Source organism: Nerophis lumbriciformis, linkage group LG04 (genome assembly GCF_033978685.3).
Source record: "Nerophis lumbriciformis linkage group LG04, RoL_Nlum_v2.1, whole genome shotgun sequence".
Taxonomy (NCBI): domain Eukaryota; kingdom Metazoa; phylum Chordata; class Actinopteri; order Syngnathiformes; family Syngnathidae; genus Nerophis; species Nerophis lumbriciformis.
Genome location: NC_084551.2, coordinates 43,047,606 through 43,074,178, shown reverse-complemented (window position 1 = coordinate 43,074,178; position 26,573 = coordinate 43,047,606).

Here is a 26,573-nt window from a genome sequence, read left to right as displayed (position 1 = left end):
TAACTGCCATATTCAAAATAACAGTTATTTAAACATAACTCCTGAACCAAACATGCTAAATGGCTATTAATGCCTGGAGAAATGTATACAAACATAACTCCAAAACCAAACATGCATTATGTCTAAAAATGCCTTTAGTATTGTATCTATGTGAGTTTTACCAGAATCAGGTATTTTGGTAATGTTGAAATATACAAAAATTAGGTTTTAATTTATTTATTTATTTTTTAATATATTTTATTAATATTATTTTTTAATTTTTCCCCTCCCTCAGGGGGGGGGGCTCGGCGGGGCGGTTGCTGGTTGTTCCATCTCCATCGTTGGGGTCCCTGCGGGTGGGGTGGGTGGTTACCGTGGCCCTGTGCCTGGGTGGTCCTGCGGCGGCCGGTTTGGGTGGGGTGGCCGGGGGATGGCCTCGCCGCGCTCTCCGGGGGTGGGGGGTGGGCTCGTGGGGGCCCGGTTGCCGGTGGGGCGGGGGCGGTCTTCCCGTCCGGTTGCGGGGAGTCTCTGGGTCCCTCGGGCGGGGCGTCTCGCCTTTCTGCCCGTGTGGGGTGTGGCTCTCGCTGGCTTGGGGTCTGGCTGTCCCCTGCTTTTCTCGTGCCCTGTCCTCTGCCGGGTGCGTCTGTCTGCGGCCTGCTGCTGGCCCTTGTGGGCGGTACGGTGGGTCGGGCTCTGGGGTTCCTGTCGCTGGCCGGCTTGGCTGCGTGGGGGTGGTGGTCCCTGGTTCCCTGGGCACCACGCCTCCTGTTTGTGGGTTGGGCTCTCGGGGGTGATGGGGCCGTGCTCTGGCTCCCACGCACTCTGGGAGTCGAATGTATTGTACATGCAAATTCACATATGCTCACATACGTACATAGGTACCTACGCTCCCACATACATACACAAATACAGTACATATTTACCTACCTAATGTTCGTACATCCACACGCACATTCAATATACAAACATACACATACACATACTGTACATATACATTCACTGTACAAACACATATACACATTCTGTACATATACATTCATTGTACAAACACATATACACATTCTGTACATATACAAGTACATATGCATACTTACACTCATGCACATAATCACGTTTCATCAAACATATATTTACGTTGTTGCCCTAGGGTAAACTGGGTGTAACACATGGCACACTGACAAAGCTTAACCTATTGTGACTATAACAATCTACAAGGTTAATGTAGGTTGCTTCTCTTTCTCCCCCTCCATTTTTCTGCATTCTTTCGTATCTCAAGTTATCATTACGTATATGTATTGTTGCATTTAAACAACTGTATTGTTGATAATAAAGGTAAATTATTGGTATTGTTCAATATCAATAGCGCTATTTCTATTGGTATTTGTATTGATCCATTTGTAGTGTAATAATGCTCATTGTCATTTCTGTATTATTTTTTATTTTTCGCTAACTGCTTATTTGCTATTACTTTTACCATCATATTTGTACATGTCATATTTGCTGATGTTGCTCTATTGTTGTTGTTGTTGTTGTTTGCTGTTGTTGTTTTTGTCTCTCTGTCTAATCCCCCTCTTGTCCCCACAATTTCCCCCTCTGTCTTCTTTTTTTTTCTCTTTCTATCCCCTCCTGCTCCGGCCCGGCTGCACTAAATGATAATATAAATACATTTAATAAAGTCAAATACAAATAAGGCAACAAGAGAAGTATCCTACACTTCTCTTTTGTAAAGTAAATCTGAACAGCCGACATGGGCATCTACATCAACTATATGATTTGCCTGAGAAGCTGGACAGGACATAAAAAAATAATAATAATAATAATAAAAAAAAAAAAAAAATAAATAAAAAAAAAAAAATTAGGTTTTACTCATAATGACAGTATAACTGCCACATTGACTGCCACCAAACATGCATGATGTCTAAAAATGCCTATAATTTTGTATCCATGTGAGTTTTACTAGAATCAGTTGTTTTTGTAAGGTTTACAAATACAAAATATTAGTTTTACTCATAATGACAGTATACTGTCACATTTAATCTGACAAAATGGCTAATAATGCCTTGAGGAATGTATATTTGTGAATTTTACTGGAAAAAAATATTTTGTAAGGTTTGTAAAGATACGATTTAGTTGGGTTTTTTCACACAATTTAACAGTATAGCTGTCATACTATATATGAAAGTTATATAAACACAACTCCAAAACCAAATATGCAATCCGTCTAAAAATGCCTGTAATATTGAATACATGTGAGTTTGATCAGAATCAGGTATTTTGGTAAGGTTTACAAAAACAAAAATTAGGTTTTACTCATAGTGACAGTATAACTGCCACACTCAATATGACAGTTAATTAAACATAACTCCTAAAACACAAATGCAAAATGACTCCAAAACCAAACATTCATTATGTCTAAAAATGCCTTTAGTATTGTATCTATGTGAGTAAGTATGTATGTAAGGTTTACAAATACAAAATATTAGTTTTATTCATATTGACAGTATACTGTCACATTTAATCTGACAAAATGGCTAATAATGCCTTGAGGAATGTATCTTTGTGAGTTTCACTGGAAAACATATTTTGTAAGGTTTGTAAAGACACAAGTTAGTTGTTTTTTTTACACAATTTAACAGTATAGCTGTCATACTATATATGAAAGTTATATAAACAAAATTCCAAAACCAAATATGCAATCCATCTCAAAATGCCTGTAATATTGAATATATGTGAGTTTTATCAGAATCAGGTATTTTGGTAAGGTTTACGAATACAAAAATTAGGATTTACTCATAGTGACAGTATAACTGCCACACTCAATATGACAGTTTTTTTTAACATAACTCCTAAAAAACAAATGCAAAATGACTAATAATGCCTGGAAAAATGTATCTTTGTGAATTTTAATGAAAAAAAAAAAATTTGTAAGGTTTGTAAAGACACAAATTAGTTTTTTTTTACTCAATATGATGGTATAACTGTCATACTAAATATGAAAGTTATATAAACATAACTCCAAAACCAAACATGTTTTATTTCTAAAAATTCCTGTAATATTGTATCTATGTGAGTTTTACCAGAATCAGGTATTTTGGTAAGGTTTACAAATACAAAAAATAGGTTTTACTCATAATGACAGTATAACTGCCACACTCAATATGACAGTTGTTTAAACATAACTCCTAAACCAAACATGATAAATGGCTAATTATGCCTGGAGAAATGTATCTTTGTGAGTTTTACTGGGAATTTTTTTTTTGTAAGGTTTATAAAGACACAAGTTGTTGTTTTTTTTACTCAATATGATGGTATAACTGTCATACTAAATATAAAAGTTGTATAAACATAACTCCAAAAACAAATATGCATTATGTCTAAAAATGCCTGCAATATTGTATCTATGTGATTTTTACCAGAATCAGGTATTTTTGGTAAGGTTTACAAATACAAAAATTAGGTTTTACTCACTATGACAATATACTGTCACATTCAATCTGACAGTTATTTAAACATACTGTAACTCCTAAACCACAATTACAAAATGGCTAATAATGCCTGGAAAAATGTATCTTTGTGAATTTTACTAGAAACAAAATATTTTGTAAGGTTTGTAAAGAAAAACATTTTTTTTTTTTTACTCAATATGATGGTATAACTGTCAAACTAAATATAAAAGTAATATAAACATAAATCCAAAACCAAACTCCTAAACCAAACTTGCAATCCGTCTTAAACTGCCTGTAATATTGAATCTATATGAGTTTTACCAAAATAAGGTATTTTGGTAAGGTTTACAAATACAAAACTTGGGTTTTACTCATAATGACAGTATAACTGCATTAATTGATATGACAGTTATTTAAACATAACTCCTAAACCAAACATGCATTATGTCTAAAAATGCCTGTAATATTGTATCTATGTGAGTTTTACCAGAATCAGGTATTTTGGTAAGGTTTATAAATACAAAATTTAGTTTTTTTTCATAGTGACAGTATAACTGCCATATTCAAAATAACAGTTATTTAAACATAACTCCTGAACCAAACATGCTAAATGGCTATTAATGCCTGGAGAAATGTATACAAACATAACTCCAAAACCAAACATGCATTATGTCTAAAAATGCCTTTAGTATTGTATCTATGTGAGTTTTACCAGAATCAGGTATTTTGGTAATGTTGAAATATACAAAAAATAGGTTTTACTCATAATGACAGTATAACTGCCACATTGACTGCCACCAAACATGCATGATGTCTAAAAATGCCTATAATTTTGCATCCATGTGAGTTTTACTAGAATCACTTGTTTTTGTAAGGTTTACAAATACAAAATATTAGTTTTACTCATAATGACAGTATACTGTCACATTTAATCTGACAAAATGGCTAGTAATGCCTTGAGGAATGTATATTTGTGAATTTTACTGGAAAAAATATTTTGTAAGGTTTGTAAAGATACGATTTAGTTGGATTTTTTCACACAATTTAACAGTATAGCTGTCATACTATATATGAAAGTTATATAAACACAACTCCAAAACCAAATATGCAATCCGTCTAAAAATGCCTGTAATATTGAATACATGTGAGTTTGATCAGAATCAGGTATTTTGGTAAGGTTTACAAAAACAAAAATTAGGTTTTACTCATAGTGACAGTATAACTGCCACACTCAATATGACAGTTAATTAAACATAAGTCCTAAAACACAAATGCAAAATGACTCCAAAACCAAACATGCATTATGTCTAAAAATGCCTTTAGTATTGTATCTATGTGAGTAAGTATGTATGTAAGGTTTACAATTATAAAATATTAGTTTTATTCATAATGACAGTATACTGTCACATTTAATCTGACAAAATGGCTAATAATGCCTTGAGGAATGTATCTTTGTGAGTTTCACTGGAAAACATATTTTGTAAGGTTTGTAAAGACACAAGTTAGTTGTTTTTTTTTACACAATTTAACAGTATAGCTGTCATACTATATATGAAAGGTATATAAACAAAATTCCAAAACCAAATATGCAATCTGTCTAAAAATGCCTGTAATATTGAATATATGTGAGTTTAATCAGAATCAGGTATTTTGGTAAGGTTTACGAATACAAAATTTAGGTTTTACTCATAGTGACAGTATAACTGCCACACTCAATATGACAGTTTTTCTTAAACATAACTCCTAAAAAACAAATGCAAAATGACTAATAATGCCTGGAAAAATGTATCTTTGTGAATTTTAATGAAAAACAAAAATTTTGTAAGGTTTGTAAAGACACAAATTAGTTTTTTTTACTCAATATGATGGTATAACTGTCATACTAAATATGAAAGTTATATAAACATAACTCCAAAACCAAACATGTTTTATTTCTAAAAATTCCTGTAATATTGTATCTATGTGAGTTTTACTAGAATCAGGTATTTTGGTAAGGTTTACAAATACAAAAAATAGGTTTTACTCATAATGACAATATAACTGCCACATTTAACATGACAGGTATTTAAACATAATTACTAAACCAAACATGATAAATGACTACTTATGCCTGGAGAAATGTATTTTTGTGAGTTTTACTGGGGAAAAAAAATTGTAAGGTTTATAAAGACACACGTTATTTTTTTTTACTCAATAAGACGGTATAACTGTCATACTAAATATGAAAGTTATATAAACATAACTCCAAAAACAAACATGAATTTTGTCTAAAAATACCTGTAATATTGTATCTATGTGAGTTTTACCACAATCAGGTATTTTGGTAAGGCTTACAAATACAAAAATTAGGTTTTACTCACTATGACAGTATACTGTCACATTCAATCTGACAGTTATGTAAACAAAACTCCTAAACCACACATACAAAATGGCTAATAATGCCTGGAGAAATGTATCTTTGTGAGTTATCCTGGAAAAAAAGATTCTAGTAAAACTCACATGGATACAATGTTACAGGCATTTTTAGACATAATGCATGTTTAGTTTTGGAGTTTTGTTTATATACATTTTACATTTAGTATGACAATTATACTGTCATATGGAGTAAAAAACAACTAACTTGTGTCTTTACAAACCTTACAAAAATGTTGTTTTTTTTCAGTAAAACTCACAAAGATGCATTTCTCCAGTCATTATTAGCCATTTAGCATGTTGGGTTTACGAGTTATGTTTAAATAACTGTCATTTTGAACATTGCAGTTATACTGTCATTATGAGTAAAACCTAATTTTTGTATTTGTAAACCTTACCAAAATACCTGTTTCTGGTAAAACTCACATAGATTCAATATTACAGGCATTTTTAGACGGATTGCATGTTTGGTTTTGAAGTTATGTTTATATAACTTTCAAATTTAGTAAGACAGTTATACCATCATATTGAGTAAAAAAAACTATATTGTGTCCAAACAAACCTTACAAAATATTTTTTTTCCGGTAAAACTCACAAAAATACATTTCTCCAGGCATTATTAGCCATTTTGCATCTGTGGTTTAGAATGTATGTTTAAATAACAGTCATATTGAATGTGACAGTATACTGTCATAGTGAGTAAAACCAAAATGTTGTATTTGCAAACCTTACAAAAACTAATTATTCTACTAAAACTCACTTGGATACAATATTATAGGTATTTTAAGACTTAATGCATGTTTGGTTTAGGAATTATGTTGAAAAACAATTTTGTTGCTTTTTTTGCATTATATCAGGATTTTAAAAACATCACTGTCATATTGAGAAAAAAACTACTTTTTTTAATTGCAAGCCTTAAAAAAGCATATGTTCGAGTAAATCTCACAAGGATACATTGTTTTAGGCATTATTAGCATTTTTGCATGTGTGGTTTAGGAGTTATGTTTAAATAACTGTCAGATTGAATGTGACAGTATACTGTCATAGTGAGTAAAATCAATATTTTGTATTTGTAAACCTTACAAAAACAACTTATTCTAGTAAAACTCACATGGATTCAATATTACAGGCATTTTTAGATATAAAGCATGTTTGGTTTTGGAGATATGTTTATATAAATTTTACATTTAGTATGAGATTTACACTGTCATATGGAGTAATAAAAACTAACTTGTGTCTTTACAAACCTTACAAAAAAATGTTTTTTCCAGTAAAACTCACAAAAATGCATTTCGCCAGTCATAATTAGCCATTTAGCATGTTTGGTTTAGGAGTTCTGTTTAAATAACTGTCATTTTGAATGTGGGAGTTATTCTGTCTATGAGTAAAACCTAATTTTTGTATTTGTAAACCTTACCAAAATACCTGATTCTGGTAAAACTCACAGAGACTCAATATTACAGGCATTTTTAGACGGATTGCATGTTTGGTTTTGGAGTTAAGTTTATATAACTTTCATATATAGTATGACATTTATATTGTCAAATTGAGTAAAAAAAACTAACTTGTGTTTTTACAAACCTTACAAAATATTTTTTTTCCAGTAAAATTCACTGAGATACATTTTTCCAGGCATTATTAGTCATTTTGCATGTGTGGTTTAGGAGTTATGTCAGATTGAATGTAACAGTATACTGTCATAGTGAGTAAAACCAATATTTTGTATTTGCAAAACCTTACAAAAACAACTGATTCTACTAAAACTCACATGGATACAATATTACAGGCATTTTTAGACATAATGCATGTTTGGTTTTGGAGTTTTAATTATATAACTTTTACATTTAGTATGACAGTTATACTGTCATATTGAGTAAAAGAAACTAACTTGTGTCTATACAAACCTTACAAAATATTTCTTTCCAGTACTAGGTATTTTGGTAAGGTTTACAAATAAAAAAATTAAGTTTTACTCATAATGACAGTATAACTGCCACGTTCAAAATGACAAATATTTAAACATAACTCCTGAACCAAACTTGTTATATGGCTAATAATGCCTGGAGAAAGGAATCTTTGTGAGTTTTAATGGAAAAACAATATTTTGTAAGGTTTGTAAAGACACAAGTTAGTTTTGTTTTACTCAATATGACAGTATAACTGTCATACTTAATGTAAAAGTTGTATAATTATAACTAAAAAACCAAACATGCATTATATCTAAAATTGCCTGTAACGATGTATCCATGTGAGTTTTATTAGAATCAGTTGTTTTTGTAAGTTTTGCAAATACAAAATATTGGTTTTACTCACTATGACAGTATACTGTCACATTCAATCTGACAGTTATTTAAACAAAACTCCTATACCACACATTAAAAGTGACTAATAATAACTGGAGAAATGTATCTCTGTGATTTTTTCTGGAAACATTTTTTTTTTTTAAAGTTTGTAAAAACACGTTAGTTTTTTTTTTTACTCAATATGACAGCAGTATACTGTCATAGTGAGTAAAACCAATATTTTGTATTTGCAAACCTTACAAAAACAACTGATTCTAGTAAAACTCACATGGATACAAAATTACAGGCATTTTTTGATATAATACATGTTTGGTTTTGAAGTTATGTTTATATAACTTTTACATTTAGTATGACAGTTATAATGTCATATTGAATAAAAAAAATAACTTGTGTCTTTACAAACCTTACAATTTTTTTTTTACAATAAAACTCACAAATATAAATTTTTTCAAGCATTATTAGCCATTTTGCATGTGTGGTTAGGGTTAGGGTTAGGGTTAGGGTTAGGGTTAGGGGTTAGGGGTTAGGGTTAGGGTTAGGGTTAAAGTTGGTAAAACCCACACCGATACAATATTCCAGGAATTTTTAGACATAAAGCATGTTTTGGAGTTATGTTTATATGACTTTCATATTTAGTATGACAGTTATACCATTATTTTGAATAAAAAAAACCTAATTTTTATCTTTACAAATCTTACAAAATATTGTTTTCCAGTAAAATTCACAACTATACATTTCTCTAAGCATTATTAGTCATTTTGCATTTGTGTTTTAGGAGTTATGTTTAATTAACTGTCATATTGAGCGTGGCAGTTATATCTATGAGTAAAACCTAATTTTTGTATTCGTAAACCTTACCAAAATACCTGAATCTGATAAAACTCACATATATTCAATATTACAGGCATTTTTTGACGGATTGCATATTTGGTTTTGGAATTATGTTCATATAACTTTCATATATAGTATGAGAGCTAAACTGTTAAATTGTGTAAAAAAAACTAACTTGTGTCTTTACATCCATCCATCCATCCATCTTCTTCCGCTTATCCGAGGTCGGGTCGCGGGGGCAGCAGCCTAAGCAGGGAAGCCCAGACTTCCCTCTCCCCAGCCACTTCGTCCAGCTCCTCCCGGGGGATCCCGAGGCGTTCCCAGGCCAGCCGGGAGACATAGTCTTCCCAACGTGTCCTGGGTCTTCCTCGTGGCCTCCTACCGGTCGGACATGCCCTAAACACCTCCTTAGGGAGGCGCTCGGGTGGCATCCTGACCAGATGCCCGAACCACCTCATCTGGCTCCTCTCGATGCGGAGGAGCAGCGGCTTTACTTTGAGCTCCCCCCGGATGACAGAGCTTCTCACCCTATCTCTAAGGGAGAGCCCCGCCACCCGGCGGAGGAAACTCATTTCGGCCGCTTGTACCCGTGATCTTGTCCTTTCGGTCATAACCCAAAGCTCATGACCATAGGTGAGGATGGGAACGTAGATCGACCGGTAAATTGAGAGCTTTGCCTTCCGGCTCAGCTCCTTCTTCACCACAACGGATCGATACAGCGTCCGCATTACTGAAGACGCCGCACCGATCCGCCTGTCGATCTCACGATCCACTCTTCCCTCACTCGTGAACAAGACTCCGAGGTACTTGAACTCCTCCACTTGGGGCAAGATCTCCTCCCCAACCCGGAGATGGCACTCCACCCTTTTCCGGGCGAGAACCATGGACTCGGACTTGGAGGTGCTGATTCTCATCCCAGTCGCTTCACACTCAGCTGCGAACCGATCCAGTGAGAGCTGAAGATCCTGGCCAGATGAAGCCATCAGGACCAAATCATCTGCAAAAAGCAGAGACCTAATCCTGCAGCCACCAAACCGGATCCCCTCAACGCCTTGACTGCGCCTAGAAATTCTGTCCATAAAAGTTATGAACAGAATCGGTGACAAAGGGCAGCCTTGGCGGAGTCCAACCCTCACCGGAAACGTGTCCGACTTACTGCCGGCAATGCGAACCAAGCTCTGACACTGATCATACAGGGAGCGGACCGCCACAATCAGACAGTCCGAAACCCCATACTCTCTGAGCACTCCCCACAGGACTTCCCGAGGGACACGGTCGAATGCCTTCTCCAAGTCCACAAAGCACATGTAGACTGGTTGGGCAAACTCCCATGCACCCTCAAGGACCCTGCCGAGAGTATAGAGCTGGTCCACAGTTCCACGACCAGGACGAAAACCACACTGTTCCTCCTGAATCCGAGGTTCGACTATCCGGCGTAGCCTCCTCTCCAGTACACCTGAATAGACCTTACCGGGAAGGCTGAGGAGTGTGATCCCACGATAGTTAGAACACACCCTCCGGTTCCCCTTTTTAAAGAGAGGAACCACCACCCCGGTCTGCCAATCCAGAGGTACTGCCCCCGATGTCCACGCGATGCTGCAGAGTCTTGTCAACCAAGACAGCCCTACAGCATCCAGAGCCTTAAGGAACTCCGGGCGGATCTCATCCACCCCCGGGGCCTTGCCACCGAGGAGCTTTTTAACTACCTCAGCAACCTCAGCTCCAGAAATAGGAGAGCCCACCACAGATTCCTCAGGCACTGCTTCCTCATAGGAAGACGTGTTGGTGGGATTGAGGAGGTCTTCGAAGTATTCCCTCCACCGATCCACAACTTCCGCAGTCGAGGTCAGCAGAACACCATCCTCACCATACACGGTGTTGGTAGTGCACTGCTTCCCCTTCCTGAGGCGGTGGATGGTGGTCCAGAATCGCTTCGAAGCCGTCCGGAAGTCGTTTTCCATGGCTTCCCCGAACTCCTCCCATGTCCGAGTTTTTGCCTCCGCGACCGCTGAAGCCGCACACCGCTTGGCCTGTCGGTACCTGTCCGCTGCCTCAGGAGTCCCATGAGCCAAAAGAACCCGATAGGACTCCTTCTTCAGCTTGACGGCATCCCTCACCGCCGGTGTCCACCAACGGGTTCTAGGATTACCGCCACGACAGGCACCAACTACCTTGCGGCCACAGCTCCAATCAGCCGCCTCGACAATAGAGGTGCGGAACATGGTCCACTCGGACTCAATGTCCAGCACCTCCCTCGTGACATGTTCAAAGTTCTTCCGGAGGTGGGAATTGAAACTCTCTCTGACAGGAGACTCTGCCAGACGTTCCCAGCAAACCCTCACAATGCGTTTGGGCCTGCCAGGTCTGTCCGGCATCCTCCCCCACCATCGCAGCCAACTCACCACCAGGTGGTGATCGGTAGAAAGCTCCGCCCCTCTCTTCACCCGAGTGTCCAAAACATGAGGCCGCAAATCCGATGACACAACTACAAAGTCGATCATAGAACTGCGGCCTAGGGTGTCCTGGTGCCAAGTGCACATATGGACACCCTTATGCTTGAACATGGTGTTCGTTATGGACAATCCGTGACGGGCACAAAAGTCCAATAACAAAACACCACTTGGGTTCAGATCCGGGCGGCCATTCTTCCCAATCACGCCTCTCCAGGTTTCACTGTCGTTGCCAATATGAGCGTTGAAGTCCCCCAGTAGAACGAGGGAATCACCCGGGGGAGCACTCTCAAGTAGGGTTCTCTGAGCTGCTGTTTGGCGCGTAAGCGCAAACAACAGTCAGGACCCGTCCCCCCACCCGAAGGCGGAGGGAAGCTACCCTCTCGTCCACCGGGTTGAACTCCAACATGCAGGCTCTGAGCCGGGGGGCAACAAGAATTGCCACCCCAGCCCGTCGCCTCTCACTGCTGGCAACGCCAGAGTGGAAGAGAGTCCAGCCCCTCTCGAGAGAACTGGTTCCAGAGCCCTTGCTGTGCGTCGAGGTGAGTCCGACTATATCCAACCGGAACTTCTCTACCTCGCGCACTAGCTCAGGCTCCTTCCCCCCCAGCGAGGTGACGTTCCACGTCCCAAGAGCTAGCTTCTGTAGCCGAGGATCGGACCGCCAAGTGCCCTGCCTTCGGCTACCGCCCAGCTCACATTGCACCCGACCTCTATGGCCCCTGCTATGGTGTGTCTTTACAAACCTTCCAAAATATTTTTCCAGTAAAACTCACAAATATACATTCCTCAAGGCCATTTTGTCAGTATACTGTCCATATGAGTAAAACTAATAGTTTGTATTTGTAAACCTTACAAAAACAACTGATTATAGTAAAACTCACATGGATACAAAATTATAAGCATTTTTAAACACAATGTATGTTTGGTGGCAGTCAATGTGGCAGTTATACTGTCATTATGGGTAAAACCTAATTTTTGTCATTGTAAACCTTACCAAAATACCAGATTCTGGTAAAACTCACATAGATTCAATATTACAGGCATTTTTAGACATAATGTATGTTTGGTTTTGGAGTTATATTTATATAACTTTCGTATTTAGTATGACAGTTATACCATCATATTAAATAAAAAAAACTAACTTGTGTCTTTATAAACCTTACAAATTATTTGTTTCCAGTAAAACTCACACTGATACATTTCTCCAGGCATTATTAGCCATTTATCATGTTTGGTTTAGGAGTTTTGTTTAAATAACTGTCATATCAAATGTTGCAGTTATACTGTCATTATGAGTAAAACCCAAGTTTTGTATTTGTAAACCTTACCAAAATACCTGATTCTGGTAAAACTCACATAGATTAAATATTACAGGCAGTTTAAGACATATTGCAAGTTTGGTTTAGGAGTTTGGTTTTGGAATTATGTTTATATAACTTTCATATTTAGTATGACGGTTATACCATGATATTGAGTAAAAAAAAACTAACTTTTGTCTTTACAAACCTTACAAAATATTTTTTTCTAGTAAAAATCACAAAGTTACATTTCTCCAGGCATTATTAGCCATGTATCATGTATGGTTTAGGAATTATGTTTAAATAACTGTCATGTTGAGTGTGGCAGTATACTGTCATAGTGAGTAAAACCTAATTTTTGTATTTGTAAACCTTACCAAAATACCTGATTCTGGTAAAACTCACATAGATACAATATTACAGGAATTTGTAGACATAAAACCTGTTTGGTTTTGGAGTTATGTTTATATAACTTTCATATTTAGTATGACAGTTATACCATCATATTGCGTAAAAAAAACAAATTTGTGTCTTTACAAACCTTACAAAATATTTTTTTCCATTAATATTCACAAAGATACATTTTTCCAGGCATTAATAGTCATTTTGCATTTGTTTTTTTAGGAGTTATGTTTAAAAAACTGTCAAATTGAGTGTGGCAGTTATACTGTCATTATGAGTAAAACCTAATTTTTGTATTTGTAAACCTTACCAAAATACCTGATTTTGGTAAAACTCACATAGATTCAATATTACAGGCATTTTTAGACGGATTGCAAGTTTGGTTTTGGAGTTATGTGTATATAACTTTCATATTTAGTATGACAGTTATACTTTCAAATATGTTGCATTTGTAAACCTTACACAAACAACTGATTCTAGTAAAACTCACATGGATACAAAATTATAAGCATTTTTAGACATAATGCATGTTTGGTGGCAGTCAATGTGGCAGTTATACTGTCATTATGAGTAAAACCTAATTTTTGTATTTTTCAACCTACCTGATTCTGGTAAAACTCACATAGATACAATATTACAGGCATTTTTAGACATAATGCATGTTTGGTTTTGGAGTTATGTTTATATAACTTTCATATTTAGTATGACAGTTATACCATCATATTAAATAAAAAAAACTAACTTGTGTCTTTATAAACCTTACAAATTATTTGTTTCCAGTAAAACTCACAATGATACATTTCTCCAGGCATTATTAGCCATTTATCATGTTTGGATTAGGAGTTATGTTTAAATAACTGTCATATCAAATGTTGCAGTTATACTGTCATTATGAGTAAAACCCAGGTTTTGTATTTGTAAACCTTACCAAAATACCCTATCCTGGTAAAACTCACATAGATTCAATATTACAGGCAGTTTAAGACAGATTGCAAGTTTGGTTTAGGAGTTTGTTTTTGGAATTATGTTTATATAACTTTCATATTTAGTATAACAGTTATACCATCATATTGAATAAAAAAAAACTAACTTTTGTCTTTACAAACCTTACAAAATATTTTTTTCTAGTAAAAATCACAAAGATACATTTCTCCAGGCATTATTAACCATTTTGCATGTGTGGTTTAGGAGTTATGTTTACATAACTGTCATATTAAATGTGGCAGTTTTACTGTCATTATGAGTAAAACCATATTTGTGTATATGTAAACCTTACCAAAATACCTGATTCTGGTAAAACTCACATAGATACAATACTAAAGGCATTTTTAGACATAATGCATGTTTGGTTTTGGACTTATGTTTGTATACATTTTTCCAGGCATTATTAGCCATTTATCATGTTTGGTTTGGCTCTCTGAGCTGCCACCTTAATGTGGTAGAGGAGTTTGCGTGTCCCAATGATCCTAGGAGCTATGTTGTCCGGGGGCTTTATGCCCCCTGGTAGGGTCTCCCAAGACAAACTGGTCCTAGGTGAGGGATCAGACAAAGAGCAGCTCGAAGACCTCCATGAAATATAAAAACCAAGGACCCAGATTTCCCTCGCCCGGACGCGGGTCATCGGGGCCCCCCTCTGGAGCATGATGGCGAGCGCCTGTCCCCGAAGAGCACAGCCCGAAGAGGCAACATGGGTCCCCCCTCCAATGGGCTCACCACCCATAGCAGGGGTCATAGAGGTCGGGTGCGATGTGAGCTGGGCGGCAGCCGAAGGCAGGGCACTTGGCGGTCCGATCCTCGGCTACAGAAGCTAGCTCTTGGGACGTGGAACGTCACCTCGCTGGGGGGGAAGGAGCCTGAGCTAGTGCGCGAGGTGGAGAAGTTCCGGCTAGATATAGTCGGACTCACTTCGACGCACAGCAAGGGCTCTGGAACCAGTTCTCTCGAGAGGGGCTGGACTCTCTTCCACTCTGGCGTTGCCGGCAGTGAGAGGCGACGGGCTGGGGTGGCAATTCTTGTTTTCCCCCCGGCTCAGAGCCTGTACGTTGGAGTTCAACCCGGTGGACGAGAGGGTAGCTTCCCTCCGCCTTCGGGTGGGGGAACGGGTCCTGACTGTGGTTTGCGCTTACGCGCCAAACCGCAGATCAGAGTACCCACCCTTTTTGGATTCACTTGAGTGAGTACTTGAGAGTGCTCCCCCGGGTGATTCCCTCGTTCTACTGGGGGACTTCAATGCTCATGTTGGCAACGACAGTGAAACCTGGAGAGGCGTGATTGGGAAGAATGGCTGCCCGGATCTGAACCCGAGCGGTGTTTTGTTATTGGACTTTTGTGCCCGTCACAGATTGTCCATAACGAACACCATGTTCAAACAACAGGGTGTCCATATGTGCACTTGGCACCAGGACACCCTAGGCCGCAGTTCCATGATCGACTTTGTAGTTGTGTCATCGGATTTGCGGCCTCATGTTTTGGACACTCGGGTGAAGAGAGGGGCGGAGCTTTCTACCGATCACCACCTGGTGTTGAGTTGGCTGCGATGGTTGGGGAGGATGCCGGACAGACCTGGCAGGCCCAAACGCATTGTGAGGGTTTGCTGGGAACGTCTGGCAGAGTCTCCTGTCAGAGAGAGTTTCAATTCCCACCTCCGGAAGAACTTTGAACATGTCACGAGGGAGGTGCTGGACATTGAGTCTGAATGGACCATGTTCCGCGCCTCTATTGTCGAGGCGGCTGATTGGAGCTGTGGCCGCAAGGTAGTTGGTGCTTGTCGTGGCGGTAATCCTAGAACCCGTTGGTGGACACCGGCGGTGAGGGATGCCGTCAAGCTGAAGAAGGAGTCCTATCGGGTTCTTTTGGCTCATAGGACTCCTGAGGCAGCGGACAGGTACCGACAGGCCAAGCGGTGTGCGGCTTCAGCGGTCACAGAGGCAAAAACTCGGACATGGGAGGAGTTCGGGGAAACCATGGAAAACGACTTCCGGACGGCTTCGAAGCAATTCTGGACCACCATCCGCCGCCTCAGGAAGGGGAAGCAGTGCACTATCAACACCGTGTATGGTGAGGATGGTGTTCTGCTGACCTCGACTGCAGATGTTGTGGATCGGTGGAGGGAATACTTCGAAGACCTCCTCAATCCCACCAACACGTCTTCCTATGAGGAAGCAGTGCCTGGGGAGTCTGTGGTGGGCTCTCCTATTTCTGGGGCTGAGGTTGCTGAGGTAGTTGAAAAGCTCCTCGGTGGCAAGGCCCCAGGGGTAGATGAGATCCGCCCGGAGTTCCTTAAGGCTCTGGATGCTGTGGGGCTGTCTTGGTTGACAAGACTCTGCAGCATCGCGTGGACATCGGGGGCGGTACCTCTGGATTGGCAGACCGGGGTGGTGGTTCCTCTCTTTAAGAAGGGGAACCGGAGGGTGTGTTCTAACTATCGTGGGATCACACTCCTCAGCCTTCCCGGTAAGGTCTATTCAAGTGTACTGGAGAGGAGGCTACGCCGGATAGTCGAACCTCGGATTCAGGAGGAACAGTGTGGTTTTCGTCCTGGTCGTGGAACTGTGGACCAGCTCTATACTCTCGGCAGGGTCCTTGAGGGTGCATGGGAGTTTGCCCAACCAGTCTACATGTGTTTTGTGGACTTGGAGAAGGCATTCGACCGTGTCCCTCAGGAAGTCCTGTGGGGAGTGCTCAGAGAGTATGGGGTATCGGACTGTCTGATTGTGGCAGTCCGCTCCCTGTATGCTCAGTGCCAGAGCTTGGTCCGCATTGCCGGCAGTAAGTCGGACACGTTTCCAGTGAGGGTTGGACTCCGCCAAGGCTGCCCTTTGTCAACGATTCTGTTCATAACTTTTATGGACAGAATTTCTAGGCCCAGTCAAGGCGTTGAGGGGATCTGGTTTGGTGGCTGCAGGATTAGGTCTCTGCTTTTTGCAGATGATGTGGTCCTGATGGCTTCATCTGGCCAGGATCTTCAGCTCTCACTGGATCGGTTCGCAGCCGAGTGTGAAGCGACTGGGATGAGAATCAGCACCTCCAAGTCCGAGTCCATGGTTCTCGCCCGGAAAAGGGTGGAGTGCCATCTCCGGGTTGGGGAGGAGATCTTGCCCCAAGTGGAGGAGTTCAAGTACCTCGGAGTCTTGTTCACGAGTGAGGGAAGAGTGGATCGTGAGATCGACAGGCGGATCGGTGCGGCGTCTTCAGTAATGCGGACGCTGTATCGATCCGTTGTGGTGAAGAAGGAGCTGAGCCGGAAGGCAAAGCTCTCAATTTACCGGTCGATCTACGTTCCCATCCTCACCTATGGTCATGAGCTTTGGGTTATGACCGAAAGGACAAGATCACGGGTACAAGCGGCCGAAATGAGTTTCATCCGCCGGGTGGCGGGGCTCTCCCTTAGAGATAGTGTGAGAAGCTCTGTCATCCGGGAGGAGCTCAAAGTAAAGCCGCTGCTCCTCCACATCGAGAGGAGCCAGATGAGGTGGTTCGGGCATCTGGTCAGGATGCCACCCGAACGCCTCCCTAGGGAGGTGTTTAGGGCACGTCCGACCGGTAGGAGGCCGCGGGGAAGACCCAGGACACGTTGGGAAGACTATGTCTCCCGGCTGGGCTGGGAACGCCTCGGGGTCCCACAGGAAGAGCTGGACGAAGTGGCTGGGGAGAGGGAAATCTGGGCTTCCCTGCTTAGGCTGCTGCCCCCGCGACCCGACCTCGGATGAGCGGAAGAAGATGGATGGATGGATGGATGGTTAAGGAGTTATGTTTAAATAACTGTCATATCAAATAATGCAGTTATACTGTCATTATGAGTAAAACCCAAGTTCTGTATTTGTAAACCTTATCAAAATACCTGATTCTGGTAAAACTCATATAGATTCAATATTACAGGTAGTTTAAGACGGATTGCAAGTTTGGTTTAGGAGTTTGGTTTTCGAATTATGTTTATATTACTTTTATATTTAGTTTGACAGTTATACCATCACATTGAGTAAAAAAAAAAAACGTTTTTCTTTACAAACCTTACAAAATATTTTTTTCTAGTAAAACTCACAAAGATACATTTCTCCAGGCATTATTAGCCATTTAGCTTGTTTGGTTTAGGAGTTAAGTTTAAATAACTGTTATTTTGAATATCGCAGTTATACTGTCATTATGAGTAAAACCAAATTTTTGTATTTGTAAACCTTACCAAAATACCTGATTCTGGTAAAACTCACATAGATTCAATATTACAGGCATTTTTAGACGTATTGCAAGTTTGGTTTTGGAGTTATGTTTATTTAACTTTCATATTTAGTATGACAGTTATACTGTCATATTAAGTGAAACAACTAACTTGTTTCTTTACAAACCTTATAAAAAAAATGTTTTCCAGGAAAACTCACAAAGATACATTTTTCCAGGCATTATTAGCCATTTTGTAATTGTGGTTTATGAGTTACAGTATGTTTAAATAACTGTCAGATTGAATGTGACAGTATACTGTCATAGTGAGTAAAACCAAATTTTTGTATTTGTAAACCTTACCAAAAATACCTGATTCTGGTAAAAAATCACAAAGATACAATATTGCAGGCATTTTTAGACATAATGCATGTTTGGTTTTGGAGTTATGTTTATACAACTTTTATATTTAGTATGACAGTTATACCATCATATTGAGTAAAAAAAAAAAAAACTTGTGTCTTTATAAACCTTACAAAAAAAAATGTTCCCAGTAAAACTCACAAAGATACATTTCTCAAGGCATAATTAGCCATTTATTACTGTCATAATGAGTAAAAAACTACTTTTTGTGTTTGCAAGCCTTAAAATAGCAAATTTTTCGAATAAAACTCACAAGGATGCATTGTTTTAGGATTTATTAGCCTATTTTGCATGTGTGGTTAGAAGTTATGTTTAAATAACTGTCAAATTGAATGTAGCAGTTATCTGTCATTATGAGTAAACCCCTAATTTATGTAATTGTACACCTAACCAAATTAACTGATTCTTGTAAAACTCACATAGATACAATATTTTAGGCATTTTTAGACATAATGCATGTTCAGTTTTGGAGTTATGTTTATATAACTTTCATATTTGGTATGACAGTTATAATGTCATTGAATTAAAAAAACTAATTTCCCTTTTTGCAAAACTTACAAAAGATAATTTTCTAGTAAAACTTACAAAGATACATGTCTTCAGGCATTATTAGACATGTTGCATGTTTGGTGTAGGAATTATGTTGAAAAACATTTTTATTGCTTATTTCGCATTATCTCAGGATTTTAAGAACATTACTGTCATAATGAATAAAAAAAGTACTTTTTGTAATTGCAAGCCTTAAAATAGCAAATGTTTCGAGTAAAACTCACAAGGATGCATTGTTTTAGGCTTTTTTAACCTATTTGCATGTGTGATTTGGGAGTTAAGCTTAAATAACAGTCAAATTGAATGTAACAGGTATACTGTCATAAAAAAACAAACAATTTTTGTATTTGCAAACCTTACAAAATTACCTGATTCTGGTAAAACTCACATAGATACAACATTACAGGCATTTTTAGACATAATGCATGTTCAGTTTTGGAGTTATGTTTATATGACTTTCATATTTGGTATGACAGCTATACTGTCATATTGTATGAAATAAATTAACTTGAGTCTTTGTAAAACTTACAAAAGATAATTTTTCTAGTATAACTAACAAATATACTTGTATCCAGGCATTATAAGACATGTTTGGTGTAGGAATTATGATGAAAAACGTTTTTATTGCTTATTTTGCATTATCTCAGGATTTTGAGAACATTACTGTCATGAGTAAAAAACTACTTTTTGTGTTTGCAAGCCTTAAAATAGCATATGTTTCGAGTAAAACTCACATGGATGCATTGTTTTAGGCTTTATTAGCCTTTTTTGCATGTGTGGTAAGGAAGTTATGTTTAAATAACTGTCAAATTGAATGTAGCAGTTATCTGTCATTATGAGTAAACCCCTAATTTATGTAATTGTACACCTTACCAAATTGACTGATTCTTGTAAAATTCACATAGATACAATATTTTAGGCATTTTTAGACATAATGCATGTTTAGTTTTGGAGTTATGTTTATATAACTTTCATATTTGGTATGACAAATATACTTTCATATTGAATTAAAAAAACTAACTTGCCTCTTTGCAAAACCTATAAAAGATAATTTTGTAGTAAAACTAACAAAGATACATGTCTTCAGGCATTATTAGACATGTTGCATGTTTGGTGTAGGAATTATGTTGAAAAACATTTTTATTGCTTATTTCGCATTATCTCAGGATTTTAAGAACATTACTGTCATAAAGAGTAAAAAAATACTTTTTGTGTTTGCAAGCCTTTAAATAGCAAATGTTTCCAGTAAAACTCACAAGGATACATTGTTTTAGGCTTTATTAACCTATTTGCATGTGTGATTAGGAAGTTATGTTTAAATAACAGTTTAATTGAATGTAGCAGTTATACTGTCATGAAAAAAAACAAATTTTGTATTTGGAAACCCTACCAAATTAACTGATTCTGGTGAAACTCACATAGATACAATATTACAGGTTATTTTAGACACAATGCATGTTCAGTTTTGGAGTTATGTTTATATAACTTTCATATTTGGTATGTCAGTTATACTGTCATATTGTATTAAAAAAACTAACTTGAGTCTTTGTAAAACTTACAAAAGATATTTTTTCTAGTATAACTAACAAAGATACATGTATCCAGGCATTATTAGACATGTTGCATGTTTGGTGTAGGAATTATGATGAAAAACATTTTTATTGCTTATTTCGCATTATCTCAGGATTTTAAGAACATTACTGTCATAATGAGTAAAAAACTTCTTTTTGTGTTTGCAAGCCTTCAAATAGCATATGTTTAGAGTAAAACTCACAAGGATGCATTGTTTTAGGCTTTATTAGCCTATTTGCATGTGTGGTTAGGAAGTTATGTTAAAATAACTGTCAAATTGAATATAGCAGTTATAATGTCATGAGAAAAACCCAAATTTTGTATTTGTAAACCTTACCAAATTACCTGATTCTGGTAAAACTCACATAGATACAATATTATAGGCATTTTTAGACATAATACTTGTTCAATTTTGGAGTTATGTTTATATATATTTCATATTTGGTATGACAGTTATAATGTTATATTGAATTAAAAAAACTAACTTGCCTCTTTGCAAAACTTACAAAAGATATGTTTTCTAGTAAAACATATGTTCACGCATTATTAGACATGTTGCATGTTTGGTGTAGGAATTATGTTGAAAAAACATTTTTATTGCTTATTTCGCATTATCTCAGGATTTTAAGAACATTACTGTCATAATGAGTAAAAAAATACTTTTTGTGTTTGCAAGCCTTAAAATAGCAAATGTTTCGAGTAAAACTTACAAGGATGCATTGTTTTAGGCATTATTAGCCTATTTTGCATGTGTGGTTAGAAGTTATGTTTAAATAACTGTCAAATTGAATGTAGCAGATATCTGTCATTATGAGTAAACCCTTAATTTATATAATTGTACACCTTACCAAATTAACTGATTCTGGTGAAACTCACATAGATACAATATTACAGGCAATTTTAGACACAATGCATGTTCAGTTTTGGAGTTATGGTTATATAACTTTCATATTTGGTATGACAGTTATACTGTCATATTGAATTAAAAAAACTTATTTGCCTCTTTGCAAAACTTACAAAAGATAATTTTTCTAGTAAAACTAAAAAAGATACATGTCTTCAGGCCTTATTAGACATGTTGCATGTTTGGTGTAGGAATATTGTTGAAAAACATTTTTATTGCTTATTTCGCACTATCTCAGGATTTTAAGAACATTACTGTCATAATGAGTAAAAAACTACTTTTTGTGTTTGCAAACCTTAAAATAGCATATGTTTCGAGTAACACTCACAAGCATGCATTGTTTTAGGCTTTAATAACCTATTTTGCATGTGTGGTTAGGGAGTTATGTTTAAATAACAGTCAAATTGAATGTAGCAGTTAACTGTCATTATGAGTAAACCACTAATTTATGTAATTGTACACCTTACCAAATTAACTGATTCTTGTAAAACTCACATAGATACAATATTTAGGCATTTTTAGACATAATACATGTTCCGTTTTGGAGTTATGTTTATATAACTTTCATATTTGGTATGACAGTTATACTGTCATATTGTATTAAAAAAACTAGCTTGAGTCTTTGTAAAACTTACAAAAGATACATTTTCTAGTAAAACTAACAAAGATACATGTCTTCAAGCATTATTAGACATGTTGCATGTTTGGTGTAGGAATTATGTTGAAAAACATTTTTATTGCTTTTTTTGCATTATCTCAGGATTTTAAGAACATTACTGGCATATTGAGTAAAAAACTACTATGAAAGTATACTGTCACATTCAATCTGACTGTTTTTTAAACATAACTCCTAAATCATGCAAGTAAAATGTCAAATAATGCCTGGAGAAATGTATCTTTGTAAGTTTTACAGGAAAAAAATAGTTTGTAAGGTTTGTAAAGACACAAGTTAGCTTTTTTTTTTACTCAATATGACAGTATAACTGTCATACTAAATATGAAAGTTGAATAAATATAACACCAAAACCAAACTTGCAATCCGTCTAAAAATGCCTGTAATATTGAATATATGTGAGTTTTACCAGAATCAGTTATTTTGGTAAAGTTTACAAATACAAAAATTGGGTTTTACTCTTAATGACAGTATAACTGCCATATTCAAAATAACAGTTATTTAAACATAGCTCCTAAACCAAATATGCTAAATGGCTAATAATGCCTGGAGAAATGAATCTTTGTGAGTTTTACTAGAAAAATTTTTTTTTGTAAGGTTTGTAAAGACAAAAGTTAGTTGTTTTTTTTACTCAATATGATGGTATAACTGTCATACTATATATGAAAGTTAGATAAACATAATTCCAAATCCAAACTCCTAAACCAAACTTGCAGTCTGTCTTAAACTGCCTGTAATATTTAATCTATGTGAGTTTTGACAGAATCAGGTATTTTGGTAAGGTTTACAAATACAAAACTTGGGTTTTACTCATAATGACAGTATAACTGCAACTTTTGATATGACAGTTATTTAAACATGACTCCTAAACCAAACATGATAAATGACTAATAATGCCTGGAGAAATGTAAGTTTGTGAGTTTTACTGGGAAAAAAATAATGTGTAAGGTTTATAAAGACACAAGTTATTTGTTTTATTTAATATGATGATATAACTGTCATACTAAATATGAAAGTTATATAAACATAACTCCAAAACCTAAATGCATTTTGTCTAAAAATGCCTGTAATACTGTATCTTTTTTAGTTTTACCAGAATCAGGTATTTTGGTAAGGTTGACAAATACAAACATTAGGTTTTACTCATAATGACAGTATACTGCCACATTCAATATGACGACTATTTAAACATTACTCCAAAACCAAACATGCATTATGTCTAAAAAATTCCTATAATTTTGTATCTACGTGAGTTTTACTAGAATCAGTTGTTTTTGTAAGGTTTACAAATACAAAATATTAGTTTTTCTCATAATGAGAGTATACTGTCACAATCAATCTGACAAAATGGCTAATAATGCCTAGAGGAATGTATCTTTGTGAATTTTACTGGAACAAATATTGTGTAAGGTTTGTAAAGACACACGTTAGTTTTTTTTACTTAATTTTACAGTATAGCTGTCATACTATATATGAAAGTTTTATAAACATAACTCCAAAACCAAACATGCAATCCGTCTAAAAATGTCTGTAATATTTATTATATGTAAGTTTTATCAGAATCAGGTATTTTGGTAAGGTCTACATATCAAAAAATTTAGTTTTACTCATAGTGATAGATGTAACAGTATAACTGCCACACTCAGTATGACAGTTATTTAACCATAACTCCTAAAACACAAATGCAAAATGACTAATAATGCCTAGAGAAATGTATATTTGTGAATTTTACTGGAAAAAAATATTTTGTAAGGTTTGTAAAGATACAAATTAGTGTTTTATTACTCAATATGATGGTATAACTGTCATACTAAATATGAAAGTTATATAAACATAACTCCAAAACCAAACATACATGTCTAAAAATTCCTGTAATATTGTATCGATGTGGGTTTTACCAGATACAGGTTTTTTGGTAAGGTTTACAAATACAAAAAATAGGTTTTACTCATAATGACAGTATAACTGCCACATTCAATATGACAGTTATTTAAACATAACTCCTAAACCAAACATGTTAAATGGCTAATAATGCCTGGGGAAATGTATCTTTGTGAGTTTACCTGGAAAAAAAAATATTTTGTAAGGTTTGTAAAGACAAAAGTTAGTTTTTTTAACTCATAATGACAGTATAACTGCCACATTCAAAATGACAGTTATATAAACATAACGCCAAAACCAAACATGCATTATGTCTAAAAATGCCTGTAATATTAAATCTATGTGAGTTTGACCAGAATCAGGTATTTTGGTAAGGTTTACAAATAAAAAAGTAGGTTTTACTCATAATGACAGTATAACTGCCACGTTCAAAATTACAGTTATTTAAACATAACTCCTAATTTAAACATGCTGAATGGCTAATACTGCCTCGAGAAAGGTATCTTTGTGAGTTTAACTGGAAAATAAAAATATTTTGTAAGGTTTGTAAAGACACAAGTTAAGTTTTTTTATTCAATATGTTTGTATAACTGTCATAATAAATGTAAAAGATACATAAACATAACTCCAAAACCAAACATGCATTATGTCTAAAAATGCCTGTAATTTTGTATACATGTGAGTTTTACTAGAATCAGTTGTTTTTGTATGGTTTACAAATACAACATATTAGTTTTACTCATTATGACAGTATACTGTCACATTTAATCTGACAAAATGGCTAATAATGCCTTGAGGAATGTATCTTTGTGATTTTTACTGGAAAAAATATTTTGTAATGTTTGTAAAGACACGAGTTAGTTTTTTTTTTTTTTTACACAATTTTACAGTATAGCTGTCATACGATATATGAAAGTTATATAAACACAACTCCAAAACCAAATATGCAATATGCGAATTTTATCAGAATCAGGTATTTTGGTAAGGTTTACAAAAACAAAAATTAGGTTTTACTCATAGTGACAGTATAACTGCCACACTCAATATGACAGTTATTTAAACATAACTCCTAAACCAACCATGATAAATGGCTAATTATACCTGGAGAAATGTATCTTTGTGAGTTTTCTGGAGAAAAAAAAGAAGTAAGGTTTATAAAGACACAAGTTATTTTTTTTACTCAATATAATTGTATAACTGTAATACTAAATATGAAAGTTGTTTAAACATAACTCCAAAACCAAACATGCATTGTGTCTAAAAATGCCTGCAATATTGTATCTACCGGTATGTGATTTTTACCAGAATCAGGTATTTTTGGTAAGGTTTACAAATACAAAAATTAGGTTTTACTCATAATGACAGTATACTACTACATTCAATCTGACAGTTATTTAAAGATAACTCCTAAACCACACATACAAAATGGCTAATAATGCCTGGAGAAATGTATCTTTGTGAGTTTTCCTGGAAAAAAAATTTTTTTATAAGGTTTGTAAAGACACAAGTTAGTTTTTTTTACTTAATATGACAGTATAACTGTCTTACTAAATATTAAAGTTAAATAAACATAACTCCAAAACCAAACTTGCAATACGTCTAAAAATGCCTGTAATATTGAATCTATGTGAGTTTTACCAGAATCAGGTATTCAGGTAAGGTTTACAAATACAAAAATTGGGTTTTACTCATAATGACAGTATAACTGCCGTATTCAAAATAACAGTTATTTAAACACAACTCCTAAACCAAACATGCTAAATGGCTAATAATGCCTGGAGAAATGTATCTTTGTGAATTTTACTAGAAAAAACTATTTTGTAAGGTTTGTAAAGACAAAAGTTATTTTTTTTTTACTGAATATGATGGTATAACTGTCAAACTAAATATAAAATTAATATAAACATAATTCCAAAAACAAATTCCTAAACCAAACTTGCAATCCGTCTTAAACTGTCTTTAATATTGAATCTATATGAGTTTTACCTGAATCAGGTATTTTGGTAAAGACACGAGTTAGTTGTTTTTTTTACACAATTTAACAGTATAGCTGTCATACTATATATGAAAGTTATATAAACACAACTCCAAAACCAAATATGCAATCCGTCTAAAAATGCCTGTAATATTGAATATATGTGAGTTTTATCAGAATCAGGTATTTTGGTAAGGTTTACAAAAACAAAAATTAGGTTTTACTCATATTGACAGTATAACTGCCACACTCAATATGACAGTAAATTAAACATAACTCCTAAAACACAAATGCAAAATGACTAATAATGCCTAGAGA